This window comes from Microtus oregoni, unplaced genomic scaffold (assembly GCF_018167655.1).
Source record: "Microtus oregoni isolate MIOR12 unplaced genomic scaffold, Mior012 000019F_ref0000042, whole genome shotgun sequence".
In the NCBI taxonomy this organism is placed as follows: Eukaryota; Metazoa; Chordata; class Mammalia; order Rodentia; family Cricetidae; genus Microtus; species Microtus oregoni.
Window position 1 is genome coordinate 34,757,556 of NW_024543078.1, and position 20,134 is coordinate 34,777,689.

Below are 20,134 nucleotides of genomic sequence, written 5' to 3' on the forward strand. Positions count from 1 at the left end.
AGTCCCAGGGACCTGCAACCCCATAGTCTCCCCCTCTACACTAACAGGCCCATTGCCCAGTCTCCTCTTGATGTGATTGCTGTGGGGCCTGTGGGAAAGCCACAGAGGAACCTATTTAAAAAGAGAACTAGGGGGATGGCTCAGTGGTGGGTGCCTTGCCTAGCATGTTGCCTGTCCTGTATTCAATTCCCAGTAAGGACCCACCCCTTTCCCCTAGGGAAAGAGAGGGAGAGAAGAGGAGAGAAGGGGAAGGTGTTACAATCATATTGGACGTACAGGAGACTATGACATGGCAAGACATGGATACTGGAGGGGAAAGGGGGTCACAGTCATACTGGAAGGACAGGAGACTATGACATGGTGGGACACGGACACTGGAGGGGAAAGGGGGTCACAGTCATACTGGAAGGACAGGAGACTATGACATGGTGGGACATGGACACTGGAGGGGAAAGGGGGTCACAGTCATACTGGACCTAGAGCTGGCGGGGGTGGGAGGTATGGGTGGGGGTGGGGTGGAGGGGAGGACAGGAGAGGGAGAGGAAAGGGGAAGGCAAAGAGGGAGGGAGGAGAGAGGGGATGGGGGGAAATGGGGAGGGGAAGGAGGAAGGGAGAGAGAGGAGAGGGAAAGGGGAGAGAGAAGGAGAGGGAGAGAAGGGGGAGGGGAGAGGAAGGAGGGGGAAAGAGCAGAGGGGGCAGAGGAGTGAGAGGAGAGGGAAAGGGAAGAGGAGAGGTGAGAAGGGAGAGGGTAGGGGGAGAAGAAGGGGAGGCAGGGCTGGAGAGATGGCTCAGAGGTTAAGGGAACTGACTGCTGTTCCAGAGGTCCTGAGTTCAATTCCCAGCAACCACATGATGACACACACCCATCTATAATGAGATCTGGTGCCCAGAACACTATATACATAATAAGTAAATTAAAAAAAAAAAAGAAGGGGAGGCAGAGGGACACACACACGGGGGGGGGGGGCTTTTATGCTGTCCCTTCCTGAAGGCGAAGGTGGGGGAGAGGGGAGAGAGGAGAGGGATGAGGAGGAAAGAGCAGAGGGAGAGGAGAGGGAAAGGCAGAGGGACACACACACAAACACAGAGGAGGGGTGGGGAGAACTTTTATGCTGTCCCTTTCTGAAGGCGAAGGTGGGGAAGAGGGGGACAGAAAGGGGGACAGAGAAGTGTTCAGCACTGGCTTCTATCTGGACCTGACAGTTTAACTAGATAGAGACTTGAGATTTAAAACAATCGTAGCCATTTCTATGGCTTCTAAGTGGCCATAATGGCTGGAGAGAGAGCTCAGCAGGTAGGAGCACTGACTGCTCTTTCGGAGGACCCAGGTTCAATTCTCAGCACCCCACATAACTCATAACTGTCTGTAATTCCAGTTACAGGGAATCAATCCAACATTCTTACACAGACATACATGCAAGCAAGACGCTCCATACATAAAACAAATAATTTTTTTAAAAAGTGGTCATAAAAACCACAGACTTTGCTGCATTTCCATCCAGAGGCCAGTGCAGCCCACTTCACTGGGCAGGCCAGCAGGGACAGGACAGACAGCTCCAGCTGTCCTGATGCTGTGACAGCTACAAGAAGGTTCCATAGAGCAAGACGTATTTATAGCCCACACCTCTACGGGACAGAGTGTGGAAGACAGGTCACAGAGGCCAGGTGTGACCCTGGTGAATGACTTATCCCAGCACCCAGAAGGCAGGGGCAGAGGGATCCTGAAGCAATGCCAGCCTGGGCCGCATGGCAGAATCCTCTTTCAGAAAGAGAATCTAGAGATTGGATGGGGTCTTTGCACTTTTCACTGTCTTTGAGGACTTCCCACTGTAGCTTATGGGAAACTAGCCGCCGGACCATGATTTTCCTCTGCGGATATGAAAACGAAGGCAGCAGAGTGCAGGCGATTTCCCTTTCCGCTGGGAAAGGAGAGAAGCCAGCATTTCATCTGATGAGCAGATTCATCTCCGCTTTCCCGATTGCCGGCACTTGTGGTGCTCCTTGAGTTTTGCCTTCACACTAGTTCTAATAACTCCCAGGCTCCCTGTGAAAGAGCGAATAAATCTTTGCCAGGTGTGTTGGGACGCTCCACCCAGTCCCGCTTCTCCCATACCAGATCCTGCCCCTGAGAAAGCCGGCCATTGGCGGCTCCTCCACTGAGATGCTCAAGACCACGCCTACAGGCTATTTAATGCATGGTGTGTGTGCGCGCGCACACACACACACACACACACACACACACACACACACACACACATACACACCCCATCTGCCACGTGGTTCTCCCTGTAGTTTCTCCTCTTCCGCCAGACCACCCTGGAGTTGCTTTGCTCATTAAACCTGGACTTATTAATTTAGCCTGATTTGATTTACTACATCTGCAGAGAGACCCAATATCGGGGTACAGAAGCTTTTCAAGGTGTTCGTTTTGTTTTGTATTTGAGTCAAGGTCCTGCCTTGCACCTGGTGGGAGGGAGGGTGTCTTTTAATGGGCTAGAGAGAGCTCGGTTGCTGTGTGAGCACTAGAACCTTAGAACCCCCAGAACCTCTGGGAAAAAGCTGACTATGGAAGTGAACACTTGTACCCCAGTACTGCGGAGTCAGAGGCAGGTGGGTTCCCAAAGCTCACTGACCAGCCTGTGGGGGCCTGAAAAATATGAAACTATCTCCACCTTGTCTGAAGGTCAGAGAGCTGGAGGTTACTCCTGTTCCTTCAAGGTTATCGCCTGTTTCTACCTCAAACACAGGCCCCACTTAGGTTTAGATCAGAGAGTGAGTCGGAGCTTATTGTTAGCAGGTGTGGCTAATGTCCAGACCTTATATTTCAGGAATAGAGAAGAAATGTTTCTACCCAAAACAAAAGTCTAAGGTTACTACTAAATTCCTACTCCTTTAGGGAGATAACAATGGATTCCACCCAGGGAGTGGTTTGCCTACAGATTGTTTTGGTCTAGGGTATGAGGGTAACTTGTCTTGGTCTAGCAACAGAATGTTTAACTAAGAATGTAGCCCACAACCTTCAACTGGTGTGTTCATTTCCTTGTATCGTGTTAATGCAGTTTTTTATCTTACTCCTATCTTTTGAAGCTGGGGTATTTAAGCAAATGGAAGTTAAACACAGGCGGATTTCAGGACTCACTGGAACTCCCTCCTGGTGCTATCCCGTTTCTATTATTTCCACTCGCGTCTTTGTTCTCTTTACTATTTTTGTAATCCCCATGGCCCTACCCTGGTAAATGGTATTTTTTTTTTTTTTGAAGCTGATCTCTGACATCAGCCAAGGTAGGCTAATTGGTGAGTAACAGGCAACTGAAAGACTGTCTCAAAATACAAAAACAATTCGGCGGTGGTGGCACATGCCTTTAATCCCAGCACTCAGAAGGCAGATGTAGTTGGATCTCTATGAGTTCCAGGCCAGCCTGGTCTACAGCATGAGTTCCAGGACAACCAGGGCTACACGTGAGACACTGTCTCAAAAAAACAAAAAACAGACAAAACAGGCAGACATTCCTGAGCAATGGCATTCAAGGATGTATACATACATACACACACACACACACACACACACACACCTGGGTACCACCTGCCCTCGCCAAGCAGCAGCTTCTAACTGGAAAGCAGACCCAAGCAATGCAGCAGGGCCTCAGAAGCCCACATTCTGCACCCAAGTTCTGAGTGGCTTGAGGATAGGTCTCTATATATACTCCTACCACTTACTACCCTGCACCCCAGTTTCTCCTGAGGCTCTCTTGGGGGAACCTTACCAGAAGGTTACATACAAATTCTCCTCTTCTGTTCCTGCTGCCTCCTAGACACCCCGAAGCCGCATTGCTCTGAAGACACCGTATTCTAACCCAGGGTAAACATTCCGGATGCCCCAGAAGCCCTCAGTCCTCTGGATCCTCCCAACCCTTCTTACCCCAGAGCCCCACATAGGCACAGCCCAAGCTTCTTGCCCTTATTTCTACCACAGCATCAGTTCCCCCAACTCCTTGGGGGGACTGCAGTCACTTTCTGCTCCTCCTCTTTTAGAGGACTGTAGCACAATGGCTGCTCTGTGTGCTATGGTTCACGAGTCGGGCAAGGGCCTGGAGATCGAAACACACACACAGCCAGCCAAGAATGTCCCCTTTATTGAATACCAGGGCAGCTTATATAGGGTCTCCTTAGGCCACACCCTAACTCTCAGCTGCAAGCCCACCAGAAACCACTCCCCTGCCATCAGGAACTCCTGAGGGTCTGGTGCTCAGAGCAGCTGCAAGCACAGGAAAACAAGTTGTTTACTCCAGCAGGCAAGGGGTCACAGGAAATTCAGGGTCTGGGGATGCACGGTCCCCCAAATCTCCTCTTCTATATAATTAGACCAAGGTTCTAGACCGGCATGGCGTAGCACAAATATGATAGCAATTAGTTGGAAAATGCCCTAGCAAACATAGTCACTATACAAGATAGGCACAGCAGCCATCTGGCTGGTGGCAATTTCGGCTGCCTCGAAGGAGGCCACAGAAGTGACAATAGCAGCCACTACAGTCATGGTGATCCCAAAGTCTCAGCCGGGATGACTCAGTAGTCATCTTCCTGCCTCTGTCTCCTTCCGCAAATCCTACTGGTGTGTGCCACTACAACCAGCAGGGGCAGCTGGGCATTGGCTGGGTCAGGGCAACATGCCTCCCACAGCTGCTAGGAGCCAAGGCAGCAGGTGAGCTCAGGGACCTTCCATGGCTACTGCGCAGGTCCCTTGGGTCCTGCAGGAAAGCCCTCAACTTGTGCCACAAGCTCTTGGGTGTGCAGAGCTGGGTACCCCTGCCGACAGGCAGCCCAGCAGGATCTGGGTGACTCCAGCTCACCTTGGATCCAGCACTTGTTGCCGAGGTTATGGATGTGCCTTACTCCCTACGATGGCTCCTGGCACCGCCACCACCTATGGTGCCCCCCTCTGCCCCACAACCTCCAGTAAACAATCATTTAGGGAATTTGGGCATAGTTCTCTAAAGTAAACTACTTCCTGCTGTTAGTTGGGCGAAGTAATTTTTTTGAGGGGGGGGTATTCACAGCAACCTTTCGGCGGGTCTTGGTCCATCAAACCATATTAGTCTGGAATGATTCCACAGGTTCTCATCTTCTGTGGAAACAAAAAGCAGAACCTCTTTTCCAAAGCAACAAATCCTTAGACCCATGTTTTGAAATCAAGATACCTTTCTTAGCAGTACCCAGAATCAAAGGTCTCTCTCCAGTCAAAAAATTAAAAGAAAACACAATAATATACATAATCCAGACTCTCTGTGAATCTTCCATCTTTTCAAAGCCTTCAATTCACCCTCCCACCTCCTCTTTATTACTCTCCTGCTGTCCAGTCTTCCGGAGGACGTCCCTCAGAGCGTCTCTAGTTCCCATCTCAATGGTGCCTCCTGTGGTGCCTGCACCACCCTGAATCACTATCGGGTGAGAGTCTGGGGATGAAAAAACACATAGACACCTACCCGTCTTTAATCCACCCTCAGCATTCCGGAGGGTGATCTTCCGGGGATCCCTAGTTTCCGATCTTGCTGGGGCCTCCATTTGTGGTGCAATGCCTGTGCTATGGTAATGTATGGTTCATGAGCAGGGCAGGGCCTAGAGATTGAAACACACACACATACCAGCCAACCAAGAATTGTTGTGTTCCAGGGCAGCTTATATAGGGCCTCCTTGACTAATGGCCATGCCCTAGCTCTCAGCTGCAGGCCCACCAGAAACCACTCCCCTGCCATCAGGAACTCCTGAGGGTCTCGTGCTCAGAGCAGCTGCAAAACAAGTTGTTTGCTCAGAGCAGCTGCAAGCATAGGAAAACAAATTGTTTACTCCGGCAGGCTGGGGGGATCATAGGAAACTCAGGGTCTGGGTCCACAGTCCCCAGTAGAGGACACCACCCATTCATCCCCCACTTATGCCCAACACCCCAGCAGACCTGGATGCAAAGGCTGGTGGGAGCCTCTTTGCCCTACAATGTGGTTCCCTAAGGGCAAGTGTGGTCTCATCTCGGCCTTCAGGGCAGGGCCTGGCTGTGTAGCAGAGTACCTAATATCATTTTTGAGGGGTAGAAGTAGAAACATGTAGAAGATGATTCTTGTTAAAATAAGAAAAAGTTAAAGTTGCTCTCCTAGCAGTTGAACATGAGACAGTCGTGGGAGGGGGTAGAAGGAAGTGGCTGCTATATTCACTTCACAGGAGAAATAGCTCAAATGTGCCATGGCCCAGCAAGGTGGCTCCAGATAATAACGGACCCTCTGGAAGGGTGGACATTGGACAAGAGGTGGACAAAGACAAGAGATGGATGTTTGAGGAGACAGATGTATTTACTCCGTTTCAGTTACATATAAGGGTAGAAAGAAACATGACAAGGCACTCCAAACATGCCAACAACTATTGTGTGTCAGCTAAAAATATTCAGGCTGGGTGTGGTGGTGCACACATTTAATCCCAGCAGAGGAATTCAAGGGAGGCAGAGGTGAATCTCTATGAATTTGGGGTCAGCCCGGTCTAGAGTGAGTTTCAGGCCAGCCATGTGGTTGCTGGGAATTGAGCTCAGGACCTTTGGAAGATAAGGCAGTGCTCTTAACCACTGAGCCATCTCAGTTCCCAAAACTACGTGGTGGCTCACAACCATCTCTAATGAGATCTTGCAACTCTCGGGTCTCTTTTGGCCTCTAGTTATGTAAATCTGTCCGAAAGTTAAGTTAGCCTCTTTCCCAAGTCACAGCCCAGGACGGTTTCCTAATGACCTGAGGGCCCCCTTGACATGTCATCACCACGGGAGATAATATCCTTATCTCCCCAGCTTCCCCGGAAGGCACAGGCGGGACTTCAGCAGGCGCCTGACTGTGCCTGCACTCCCAGTCTTGAAGATAGGAGTTTATTTTTTTCTTTGGATAAAGGCAATTAGCAAACCCAGATGGCCTGATCCTGAGAGGGACTCAGGATTCACTATGTGTGACATCTGGCTCTCGTATCCCTCCATAAAGGGGATGGAGCAGCCTACCCCTGGCTGCATACAGAGGCCAGATGTCTGCCTTTGATCTCTTCTGCGTTGTCAGAGACAAGGCTTATACAGTGTTTCATGATTATTCCGTTTACTTCTGTGGAAAGATTTTCTGGATTGACAGGAGATTTTGTTCTGCGTTATCAACGTGGCCCAGTGATTCACCCTTCTGGGGCCTTCAGGAGCCAGGGAAAGGCATGGTGGCAAAGGAACTCTGGGGGTAGCGCTCCCCAAGCTGACTGGGGTGCACAACACGAGCTGCTCCCTAAATAAAGGTCCAGTCAGTGGAGACTGGGACCCTGATGTTCTTGTGTTCTTTGCTCTTGTGCTGAGACCCCGTGAGCCTCTAGGTCTCAGCTGCCACCCACTCTCTCTCCACACATTCCTTCTTTAGCTGAATTAACACCGCTGGTTCAGTGGGAGCCAGACTCTCAGATTGTTGCCCTAGTATGAGAAATATGTGACCCCACATGCTGCTTGCTCCAGCAGGCGTGGGCCACTCGAAGCCTCACGCTGTCAAGGCCTGACGGATGCCTGCTGTTCCACAGGCTGCTCACAGGCCCGCTATCCCAGACCAACCACCACAGAGTGGGACCCACTTGGCACAGGAGACAGAGGGCCAGGGGTGCTGTGGAGACAGAAGTAGCCCACATGTGCAGTGAAACTTCTGGAAACTTGTAGACCGATAGCTGGAGGTGTGGCAATATAGAGGGAGTCGTAGCCAGGGTGAAGAAGCAGACATACTCTCCCCGCATGACCTCACCCTCTGTAAGGTTTTGTTTCCTCATCTGTCAAGGAGACTGATCACACTTTGGTGGCACCCGATGGCTGGCGATGGTGCTCTTTTCTCTGTGAATACGCTTCAGTGTCCACCCCTCCCACACACACTGTTACCCTCTCTTCCTTCTTCCACCATAACTAAGCCAGGCTGGACTCCTGGCTCTGCAATAAAGACTCCACTTTCAGCAATTTTGCCCACAGATACAACCAGGGAGCAGTTTCTGACAGACAAACAGACAGACAGACAGACAGAGGAGCCTCCTTTCACCTTGGATATCTGACGACTTTCTTAGCCTTTGGTTGGTGGAAGCTGGTGTTCTGTTAACACATTCCAAAAATGATTGACCTAAATAGTCACAAGGACATCAGACACAAGAGGTGGACAGCAAGGGGCTCTCAAGTGGCTAAAGATAGCTGGAGATAATCTGGCTCCAGCTCTCCACAATCACATTTCCGATCGGTCCATCAGATTGTAGGCTCTGTAACCCTGGGAATGTCTGCGTTGATTTTTGTGCAGAGGAATCCCAGAGCAGAGCGGCCAGGTCTCGAGGTGTGTCTCTGACGAATAAACCTTCAGAGCCGAGCCCACGGTGAAGCCACTGCCTGCGCTTGGAAATTTCTGTGACTCTCACATACCCAGAGGCTACACATGAAGACATCAGCATTTCACAACCTCCAGACAACTCCCCTCCAACCCCTGCAGCCTCCTCCTCTGTGGTCTGTCTGGAGTCACCTGATTCTGGTTCATCCTGTAATGATTTTTTAAAAAGGTGAAGTGGGTACCTTTCAGTGGGCCCTGCCAAAGAATACCACTGAGCGAGTGCAGCCCACACAACAGCTACTGCAAGAGGTTTAGTGTCGGGGAGTGAAAGAGCGAAAGGCATCTAGGAGTGGGGACATGAGAGAGGCAGGCAGACAGACCGACGGGAAAGCAAGGAGGAACTAGAGAAGCCAGAGCGGGGACTGTAGCGGACTGGCACTTTTAAGGGGCGCGGTGCGTGGCACAGCTGACGGTGGAAAGGCACCTGGCAGCAGGTGATGGCCTTGGTGGCCGAGGCAGGCAGGCTGCTGCCACCACTGTTGCAGTGAGAATGAAAACCTCCACTGTCTGACAACATGCCACAGTCAATCAAACAAGCAGATGACGTGGGCCTGAGTGAGTGCTCCCGTCTCCTCTCCAGGTAACAGAGTCCTGGAAGCCATAGCTCTGTGTGAGCCCTGACCCACAATGACGACAAAACAGAATTTAGTGATGAGCTGCTCCTACCAAGAGTCAAAGCTGGGGAAGTAGAAAAAGACAAGATCGCCTGAGTAAATTGGGAGCATGGGGACCTTGGGGGAGGGTTGAAGTGGGCGGCAGGGATGGGAGCAGAGCAAAATCAATAAAAAAATTTTAATATTTATTTATTACGTATACAATAATCTGTTTATGTATATGTCTGCAGGCCAGAAGAGGGCACCAGACCTCATTACAGATGGTTGTGAGCCACCATGTGGTTGCCGGGAACTGAACTCAGGACCTTTGGAAGAGCAGGCCATGCTCTTAACCACTGAGCCATCTCTCCAGCCCCCCAATAAAAAAAAAAATTTTAAAAAAGAGTCAAAGCTGTTGTCACTCCAAAGCTGCAAGGCAAGACAGCCTGTGACATGTTGACCCTAGGCTGGAAGTTTTGCCCTCAGTTGTTTGGGAGCCCAAAGGGCACAATGCTGAGCAAAAAGAGATGGGCGGGGCATAGGGTGTGCACCTTCAGTTCCAGCACTCGGGAGGCAGAGGCGGGTGGACCTCTGTGAGTTTGAGGCCTCTGGCCTACATGGTAAATTCCAGGTGGGTTAAGGCTACCTAGTGAGACCCTGTCACTCATCTGGGGCTGTCCCCCTGGACCCCCTCCCTCCAATCAAATGGCCGTGTACAAGCTCAGGAAGTCAAAGACCAGGATCTGCATGGTCAGCCTACAGCATCTTTTTCGAGCTAATAAACTCTCGCCAGGCCTGTCCTGTAGATAAGTGGTCCATCAGCTTAGCCAATGCCCCAGTGGAGACCAACAGTAGCGTTAGGCAACACTTAAGAAAGATCAACACACACACACACATAGGGCTGGAGAGATGGTTCAGAGGTTAAGAGCGTTGCCTGCTCTTCCAAAGGTCCTGAGTTCAATTCCCAGCAACCACATGGTGGCTCACAACCATCCGTAATGGGGTCCGGTGCCCTCTTCTGGCCTTCAGACATACACACAGAATATTGTATACATAATAAATAAATAAATATTAAAAAAAAGAAAGATCAACACAAATTTGAGACTTGAGTTCATTTTGACCATGTGCTGGAAGGAACAGAGTATCACCACCTTCCCACCCCAATTGTCGGGTGATCACTAACTCCTCAGGAACCTAGCGCTCTCAGGACAGTCACGGAGGGCCTGGAGCACCAAGGTCAGAGAACCCAGACCATGCCTGAGACCATGGAGCAGCTCTGGCTGGGAAGCTCTAGATGGGAAGAGCTTCAGTAATCCACAGAGGATTCCTGTGTCTGCTGCCACTGCCACGGGACAAGAGAGCCCTGCCAGGCCTTCTCCTTCTGGTCCCCTTCTCTTAAAAAAAAAAAATGTGGACAAGTTGAGCAGGGAAGCTAAGGAAGGTGGATTGCACTAGTTTGAGAACAGCCTAGGCTATAGAGAGAAACCCTGACTCAAACAAACAAACAAATAAACAAAACCAACCAACCTTCTTCACTGACAGCCACCAAAGCACAGTAAGACAGACTTTATTCTGGACCATCACACTAGGTGTAGGAGCCACAACCATGGATTTTGTAGGCAGGAGGAGGTGCTTGACCCCAGACAGTGTGGTGAAGGAGCCAAAGGCAGCATCAGGGGATGGAAAATAACTGAGAGAAGACACCAGAGTAGGGTAATTCTGGCTAAATTAGCTGTCCAGAGTTTCTGCTGAAGGCAAGCCAGAGTGGCCAGACATCACATGGTAGAGGGAGAGAGGGAGAGGGAGGAACCTCGTCAGGCATGAACAGTGGGGGCTGTGACCAAACTGACTTAGCAGGTTCTTTGCTAAAACTGGACACATAGAGGTGACCACAAGGGCCAAGAAGGCTCAGGGGCATGAATGCAGTTTGGCCATGCAGAGAATCTTTGTCAGAAGCCCTTTCTCTGCCTGTGTCCATAGGCTTCAGGACACTGTCCAGCGGTGACCACTTCCAGAAGGCCACAGCTTGCTTCAGGTCTGGACAGTGTTCTTCCCAGGGCTCACTTGGCTCACAGTGACTTCGGGAGAGCAATGTGAGAGTAGCCCTCCACCCTGACACAGAACAGACTCTGCCAACGCCTCAGTCGGGAATAGAGAAAATAACCCCCAGCCCTCTAGACACAGAGGCTGAGGAGCCTTTGGAGATGGGCTCCACTGAGTTTGCCATTGGGAGCAGTTTACAGCCAGAGTTCACTCTCTGGGGAGCAGAGTGTGTCTCCCCTCAAAGGCTGTTGGCACAGGGCCTGCCCCTGCAAACAAAGGTGGTGCCCAGGGGAGGCTTGACTGCACAGGGGCACCTCTCTGCTGCCTGCATCTGCACTGTGTGTGTGTGTGTGTGTGTGTGTGTGTGTGTGCGCGCGTGTGTGTGTGTGCGCGCCCACAATAGAGGGATCCCTGTTGCTGGTCTCTCTTTCACACCCTTTGTATATGTGGCCCCTTTTCTCCAGAGCATTGTCTCTGCAACCTTAGGCATCTGAAGCAACGTCAGCCCTGCCCACCTGACAGAAGATCCTCTCCCGGAATGTACCGCTGATGTGCAAAGCCCCACAGCTCCAAAATAGAACCCTATCTCCTCTCTTGGCTGCTTGCCATCAGTAGCACCTTCACTCTGATTTCCCCAGGACCCCCTGAACTTTTGACTTCCTCTACATCCTCACCTCTCCCGGGTTCTGAAGAAATGAAACAACTTCCAGATAGCCTGGAAAAATACCCTGACAATCCAACGGGCCCCTTGATTAGAAATGGCCATGCCCCTGCCTGCTGCTACTGACATCCTTCTGATTGCCTGTCAGGAATATGCTAAGCTACCTAGGTAGATGCTGAAGAGACAAAATCAGAAACTGAGAAACTAGCCACTCATAAGAGCACGGGCACAAACGGCTTCATCACTGAGCATGCCCGAACATTCCCAGGCACTGCTGAAGCAGGCATAGGCATAGCTTTGTGATTCTGCGTTAGTAAGTGTGCCCGAGGCTGTGACCTTCCCAGTACTTCTTGGGCTTTTCTCTCTACTCCTAACCCTAAGGTGAGGCCGGACTGTGACTGGAGTCTGATACATGTCCTCGGTAAAATGGTTCCATTGTGGAAGTATTAAAAGAACAGAAGGGGCTTGCCTATTTTAAAACTGCTATTTTGAAAGGACTCCCATGTTGAAGATGCTCAGGGACTTCTCAGTTTTTGCTTCACCGTAGCAACCATGGAGACAGAAGAAAGAGACCTTCCTATCCCTGGCACTTTGGGAAGGTGTTAAGCACTGTTAAAATCTGTTAACACCACTATTTGTATCAATGATGTCACTACGGAAGACTCTCCCGGTGTTCATGTTCCTGTAAATAAGCAAAGATGGGGGAGGGCAAACATATGACTCCTTAGTTGGCAGCTTGGACTCTGTTGCTGCCCCGGCTGCCTTGAGCAAAAGGGCTGTCAGGGGTTGGAGAGATGGCTCAACAGGTAAAAGCACTGGCTCTTCCAAAAGGACCCAGGTTCAATTCCCTGTACACACATAATGGCTCACAACAGTCTAAAACTCTGGTCCTAAGATATTCAACGCCCTCTTCTGGCCTTTGAGAAAACTGCATGAACATTGTGCACAGACAGATACACAGGCAAAACACCCATGCACAATTTTTTTTAAAAATAATAGCAATACTATTACTAATAATAATCTATTTTTAACAGGACCATCAGTCAGACAGTGAGACTGCCTTCTACCAGCATTCTGAATGTTCCATGGATATCTTGAAAAAAACTACCCAACAGCCACAGTAGCTCCCGAAGGTGCAGCCTCTGGCAGGAATGTTTCAAACGGTTGACACCAGAAACATTGTACTCTAACAAGCCTTTGTGAACTCTTGATGACCCTGCAATAATGTCTACCTGAGATCAGAAGGGGAGACACTTCCCTTAGTGGCCTTGGGGTGGGGGGGACAACAAGGACACAACATTGCTAATGAGGCAAGGCTAGGATTTACACGCAGTGTTTCGTTCAAACACTAACCTTCATCTGCACATGGCGTGTGCTATGACTGGTCCAAGCTCCCTTTTCTGACTATATTCAGTCTGCTTGGATTCAGTGAGGTGGCTTAGAGACATTCTCCTGGGATATGACCCCTAGCTTTGCAACATTAGGCTCTACAAAAGACCGTTGACAGGGGGGGGGGGGGTTGGCAGAAGCGGGGTGGGCTGGAGTGATGGCTGGGGACTAGAGTGTGTACTGTTTCTGCACAGGGCCTGGTTTGGATTCCCAGCACCCACACTGGGCAGCTCACAACCTCCTGTAACTCCAGTTCCGGGGGGATCTGAGGCCTCCAGCCCCCACAGGCACCTGTATTTATAGTGCACACACACACACAGATACACATGGTTAAAAATAACATAATTTTCAAAGAAGAAAGAAACAACAGAGCCGGCAGAGGGGCAGCTGCAGCTGAGTGAGCAGGAGCTCAGGATCAAGGCCAGGGCAGGGACGAGGGGAACAGTGGGAGGCAGAGAGTTGAGGCTGAAGCAGGATAAAAGGCTGGCTGGCAGGAGTCGGAGGAGAGACACTGCAGGCTCTGAGGGTGAAGGGTCTCAGACACTCCAGGCGCTGGAGCTGGACCACTGCTGCCATGGATAACTCTGGAGTTCTAGGCTTAGCCCTGCCTGCGATTGCAATGCCTACTGCAGCCAGCGGCCGGGAAAGCCCAGTTTCCTAGGCCCACGCAAGAGCTCTAATGCGAGGCTGGAAAGATGGCTCAACAGTCAAGAACACTGGCTGCTCTTCCAGAGGACTGGGGGTTTGATTCCAGCACCCACATGCCAAACTGACAGCCATCTGTAACTGCAGTTCAGAGGATTCAACTCTTTATGGCCTCTAGGGGCCACAGGTATATATACGGCACAGAGAACACACATATGCATGAAATAAAATAATAGAAAAACTTCAAAGAGCTATAATGCTTACAGAGTCAGTGTCTGTCTACACGAGGCCGCACAAGCACTCCACTAGAGGGCGCCGCTGTGAGACCGCCTACTCCCCCACTGCTGTGGCTCCCTGCCGCCATTCACTGAGGGAAACAAAAGCTGTCCAACTCCAGCGCTGGCAAAGCTTGTCTTGCCCATCCACTATTTCTGTTTAGGTAAAGGATCCCAATGATTGTAACGTCGTTACCAGGGCTTCTGAAGGTAGGACGCATGAACTTCCGCCAAGGCAGTGGTGGCACACCCCCTTTAATCTAATCCCAGCACTCAGGAGGCAGAGGCAGGTGGATCTCTGTGAGTTCAAGGCCAGCCTGGTCTACAAGAGCTAGTTCCAGGATGGGCTCCAAAGCTACAGAAAAACCCTGTCTTGAAAAATAAAAAAGAGCAAGCTTCCACCTGCACAAGACTAGGCCCATCAACACTCCATCACGGATGGGGAAGGGACTCATAGGCCACCCCTCTCTGAGGGGCCAAGAACAGTTATGGTTGTTAGGGAGGAGTCGTTTCTTCTCTCCCTTCTTCATTTTTTATTTATTATTATTGTTTATTTTTACTATTATTTGGTTTCTTGAACAGGGTCTTTCTATATAACCCTGGCTGTCCTGGAGCTCACAACTCACTCTGTAGACCAGACTCTGCCTGCCTCCCCCCCCCCCCCCCCCAGTGCTGGGGTTAAAAGACACGCCCCGCTACTCCCGGGTTACTGATGCAGCCACTCTGAAGTTGTGCTTGTTTGAGTAAATAACCCCTCGCTCATTCTCATGCAAACAACCATAATTAAATGCAGCGGGCACCAAAAAAAAAAAAAAACAAAAAAAACAAAAAACAAAAGCAAAACTATCACCCCCTAGGAGGGGGCTGTTGGAAAGATAGTGGGGATATTATCAAAGTCCATTATTTATATATAAAGTGGTGAACAACTGAGAAAAGAGAAACAGCTTCCCTAGGGGTTTTATGAAGACAGCACCAGGTGAAGCCCAGACTAGCCTAGATCCATGATCCTTCCACTGGGATTATGGGCTTTCACAACCATACCTAGCTCCCTGGTTGTTGTTTCTCAGTATTGTCCATATTAGGGCCAGGCATAGTGATGTCCACCTGCAAGACAGCACTTAAGAGGCCAGGGCAGGAAGGTTGTGGGCTCCACGGCAGTAAGACCCTGTATTAAAGCAAGACCCGAAAGACTGTCCATGTAGAGTCTAGCAATTTCCTGATTACAGTGTAAACTCTCCAGTCTGAGTCTGGTTTCAGCTGTGGGTAAGCTGTGGTTCTCTGTGTTTGCCCATCTGTCCCGAGAGTTCAGGATAGTGGTTTACCCTAAGACCTCAACTCTTTCATGGCTCCAACAAAAGCTGCTCATTTTCGGTGCGCTCAGCATTTTTCTTTATTGTGTAGATGGAGTGGTCACTTCCCAACTGTTTATATGCCTGACCAGAAACCAGATGTTAAAACTATTATTTTAGGACTGAGGAGATGGTTTGGTGGTTAAGAGCACTTGTTGCTCTTACAGAGGACTCAGGACCTGGGTGCGATTCCCAGCACTCACACAGTGGTTCACAACTATCCATAACTCCAATTTCAGGTGATTTGACACCTTCTTCTGACCACCATGGGCACCAGACATGCACATGGCACACACACCTGCATACAGGCAAAACATTCATACATATAAAATAAATCTAAAATAATTTATTTTTAAAAAGCTATTATTTAAAAACATTTTGAGGGCTTGAGAGTCAGTTTCTCCTTCCATCTTTTTATGTGGGTTCTGGGGACGGAATTCAGTTGTCAGACTTGTGCCTTTACCCACTGGGCCGTTTTGGCAGCCCTAGGTTAACTGTATTTACTTTGTCTTGATACCTGACATTGGTGACTTCTCTAACTGTTCTTCCCAATGTCAGCCAATTATTCCCAGAGTTATCAAAAGAGCTCAGCTGGCCAAGGGTGGTCCTTCTATATTCAGTGATTCTCCCAACACCCATTACCAGAGAACTGGAAATCACCTTGGTTCTTAGGTAAGGGACACTTTTTCTAGAGTCTCTTCTCAGACAAAGAACCAAATGGAGGCTAGAAGAAGCGTTATGGAAACAGTTAACGGAAGCAGAGTTCGGGGAAAGAATGGTTCGTCTTACAAGGCAAAATGGTAACTGGAGGAAAGCAAAGAACCAGCCACAGAGTTTGTCCTTTTAGGCTTCTGTTGAGGTGGAAAAGTGCATTCTGGCCAGGATGATGTGAGTGAGCCCTGGACATGAAAACCACACCACACATCTCAGACAAACCAAGAAACAACCACCGTCTGTGGCTGTTGGTTTAACTTCGCAGTCAGCCGAAGGCTGTTCTGCATGGCCCCAAGCTCAAAATGGCTGTGTGAGGTAAGAAATAGCCAAGCACACCTACAACCACCACAGGCTTTCTCTTTAGCTTTGGGCCAGGGGGGCATGGCTAGCTGCATGTATCCTCTCCACCCTTTGGCTTCTGTCTGCTATGAAGGGAACAGCCTCCTCCACATGCTCACACGAGCAGTATTTCAGGCCAATGTAGGCCCAAAGTATTGAGGGCCCAGGCTATTCACTTGGTTTGCTTTTAACCAAGCAGTGACAAGACCGTTACTCTATCCCTCTGAAACTGTAAGCGGGCCTCTGATAAAATGATTTCTTTTATAAGTTGCTTTGGCAATGATGTCTTCTCACAACACAGAACGCTAAATGGAGCACTCAAGGACTGCTTGAGCCTAGTGTTTGGTTGGAAGCGTCACCTCAGCCCCTAACATCCTTATCCAAAAAGTCTGGAATGCTTGGGAGGGGCTTCACCCCAGCCCCTGGCATCCATTTTGGAAGGTTGGGTGGAAAGTTCCATTTCAAGACACCTCCCCTGGGAGTTGCCCCAGTCCAGACTCCACCTCCAAGAAAGCCCACCAAATGGTAACCCTCCCCAGGGAGGGTCAAAACCACTCCCAAGTGTTTATAGGAAGGTACTATTAACAATGTCTCTGGACATGTTTTCAGCCTATTTAAACTCCCCCCCCCCCAGAGAAAAAAAACCATTCCGTTCACCTTTCCCCTCTCCATGTTTTCTGGAGGACCATCCGGAAGCACTGGCATCCATTAAACCTGGGCCTTTTTCTAATTCGGTTTGATTTGGTCTGATTTGAATTATTGCATAGGTGGAGATGTTTATCAGGCCAAAAAACACCTGGGACTTGGGGGCTAGCCTTAGCAACATAGTGAGACCCTGGGAGGGAAGAGAGGAAGAGAAAAGAGAAAGGTTTATCTTAAATTTTGGTTTCAGAAGTGCAGGATCATTATCAGTGGGCCCTATTGCTTTTAGACAAGGGAACCATGACAGAAATGTCAAACGGAGCCAAACAGCTCCCCTCACAGCTAGAGTGTGAGAAGAAAGGACAAGAAAAGGTCAGGGGCATTTCTTCCTACACCACACCTCTTAAGGTTCCGCTGCCCTTCACCAGCACCTCCTTGGGGACCAAGCCTTTAGGGATCTTCCAGGTCTGTGTTAGTTATCCTGCCACTGAGAGACCAACAATACATAGCTAAGGAACTGACTTAAAGATGGCTGTGAGCTGCCAATGGGTGCTGAAACAACACCAGCACCATCTGCAGGATCAGCAAGAACTCGGAATGACCACGCCATCTCTCCAGCCCTGACTTCCAGAGTTCCTAATCATGCGGTACAAATGTCCAGTTTTTATATTTCAGAGAGGAGTAAGGGAGGGAGGAGGGGGCCACAACAAGGGAGGAAGGAAAGAGAGGTTAATGCAATACACCTGACATGAAAGTCCAGGGAGGACTATTTGGAGGGAAAGAAGAAAGGAGATCATAAAGAAAGAGACAGGGAGGGTGGGAAAGAAAAGCACAAGAAACAGATAACAACAGGGCAGTGCCTGCCTTTATCTTAACACTCAGGAAGCAGAGGCTGGTGGATCCTTGTAAACTCAAGGCCAGTCTGACACTCGTAGTGAGTTCCAGGACAGCCAGGGCTGTGTAGGAGATCTTGTCTCAAAAAAAGTACAAAGTATAATGACATTTATGTGTGAAAATGTCATAATGAAACATTATTTTGTATGCTAATTTATTTATTTATTTATTTTGATTTTTCGAGACAGGGTTTCTCCGTAGCTTTTTGGTTCCTGTCCTGGAACTAGCTCTTGTAGACCAGGCTGGCCTCGAACTCACAGAGATCCGCCTGCCTCTGCCTCCCGAGTGCTGGGATTAAAGGCGTGCGCCACCACCGCCCGGTTTGTATGCTAATTTAAAAAGTATTACTCAGAAACATCAAAAGAAGTCATCACCCTTCACCCCCAAAACACAGTATAAAAGAAACAGGACAGTATGAGCCATTCAAGGGGAAAAAATTTAAAAAAAAATCATAGGGCTGGAGAGATGGCTCAGAGGTTAAGAGCACTGACTGTTCTTCCAAAGGTTCTGAGTCCAATTCCCAGCAACCACATGGTGGCTCACAACCATCTGTAATGGGGTCTGGTGCCCTCTTCTGGCCTGCAGGCATACACACAGACAAAATATTGTATATGTAATAAATAAATAAATAAATAAATATAAAAAAAGCTTAAAAAAATCATACCAGAAAGGTTCAGGGATCATGAGGATGAGAGGGTAGAAAGACACATCACAGAAAGGCCAGATGGCTGACTTGACAAATTATTTGATGCAACTAATCATGATTCGATGAGGTAAATGAGGATGCATACAATCAGATAAATGCTCACAGTACAATCAGATGGGAGCATAGACAAAAAGAATTTTTTAAGCTGTTTTTTATATAGCAAAAATATTCTGAAGCTGAAAAATATAACAGAAATGAAACCTTTAGTAGACTTAGATTTAAAGGAAATTTGAGCAGGAATAAAAAATGGCAAAGGTGAAAATCAGATAAAAATATCAAATGTAAAGAATAAGGAACTAGAGAGATGGCTCAACAGGTTAGAAACACTCTCTGGCCTTTCAGAGGCCTGGGCTCCATTCCAGCACCACATGGCGGCATGACAAGGGCCTGTAACTTCAGTTCCTGGGGGATCTGATGCCCTCTTCTGGTCACCAAGGGCACTGCATGCACATGGTGCACAGACGTACATGCGGGCAAACACACACACACACACACACACACACACACACACACACACACATATATATATATATATATATGCATATATATCAATATTTTTTAGAAGAAAAACAATCCAAGAAACAGAAAATGTACTAAAGTGAACAGATCCTTCCAGACATGTGAACACCATCAAGGTGACCAGCATATCCATCCTGCCCTGACTTCCCTATAAGATTAAACAAACCCTTTCCCCCAAGTTACTTTGGCTGATGTCTATCGCAATAATAGAACCCTAGCTAGAACACTTGCAATCCTAGCGCTCTGGAAGCAGACGCTAACAACCGGAGATTAACCGGAACACACAGCAAGATGCCTGACTCAAAACCAAAACCAAAGTGGAAGCAGGGGCGAGGGACAGAGTTCAGCTGACAGAGCGCTTGCGTGGCACGCCTGAGGCCCCGGGGTCAGTCTCCAGCACCACACGAAACTCGGGGCGCTGGCACATGCCTGTAAGCCTAGCACTCAGAAGGGGTGGGCAGAAAGATCCGGAGTTTAAGGACCTGCTTGGCTACACCACGAATTCTACACCAGACTGGGATATATGAGACCTGTCCCAAGAAAGAGTAGAAATAAAGACACTCGCAGGCAGGATGTGATGAAGTTCATTATCAGTAGACATTAACTGTAAGAAATGCTAAAGAGTTCTGTGGGTTGACGTCAATACTGCTAGACAGCAGCTAAAGCCCAAATAAGCACCCCTAGTAGACGTAGACAAGCCTTGAGAAAGCTTAGAGTTACTGTACCTCTGGTTGCTAATTCCACTCAGTGGTTTCTACATTCACCAAATGGGGTTTGTCCCTGGAATACAAGAAATATTCAACATAGTATTTAAAAATGCCACAGACTACCTGAAACAGCAGGTCAAAACCCCACACACTAATCCCAACATACATAGGAAAGAATATTTGACAAAGTGAAATATTAAAAATAAATGATTAAGATTATTTGTAAAGCAGAAACAAGAGGCTGGGAAAGGGCTCAGTG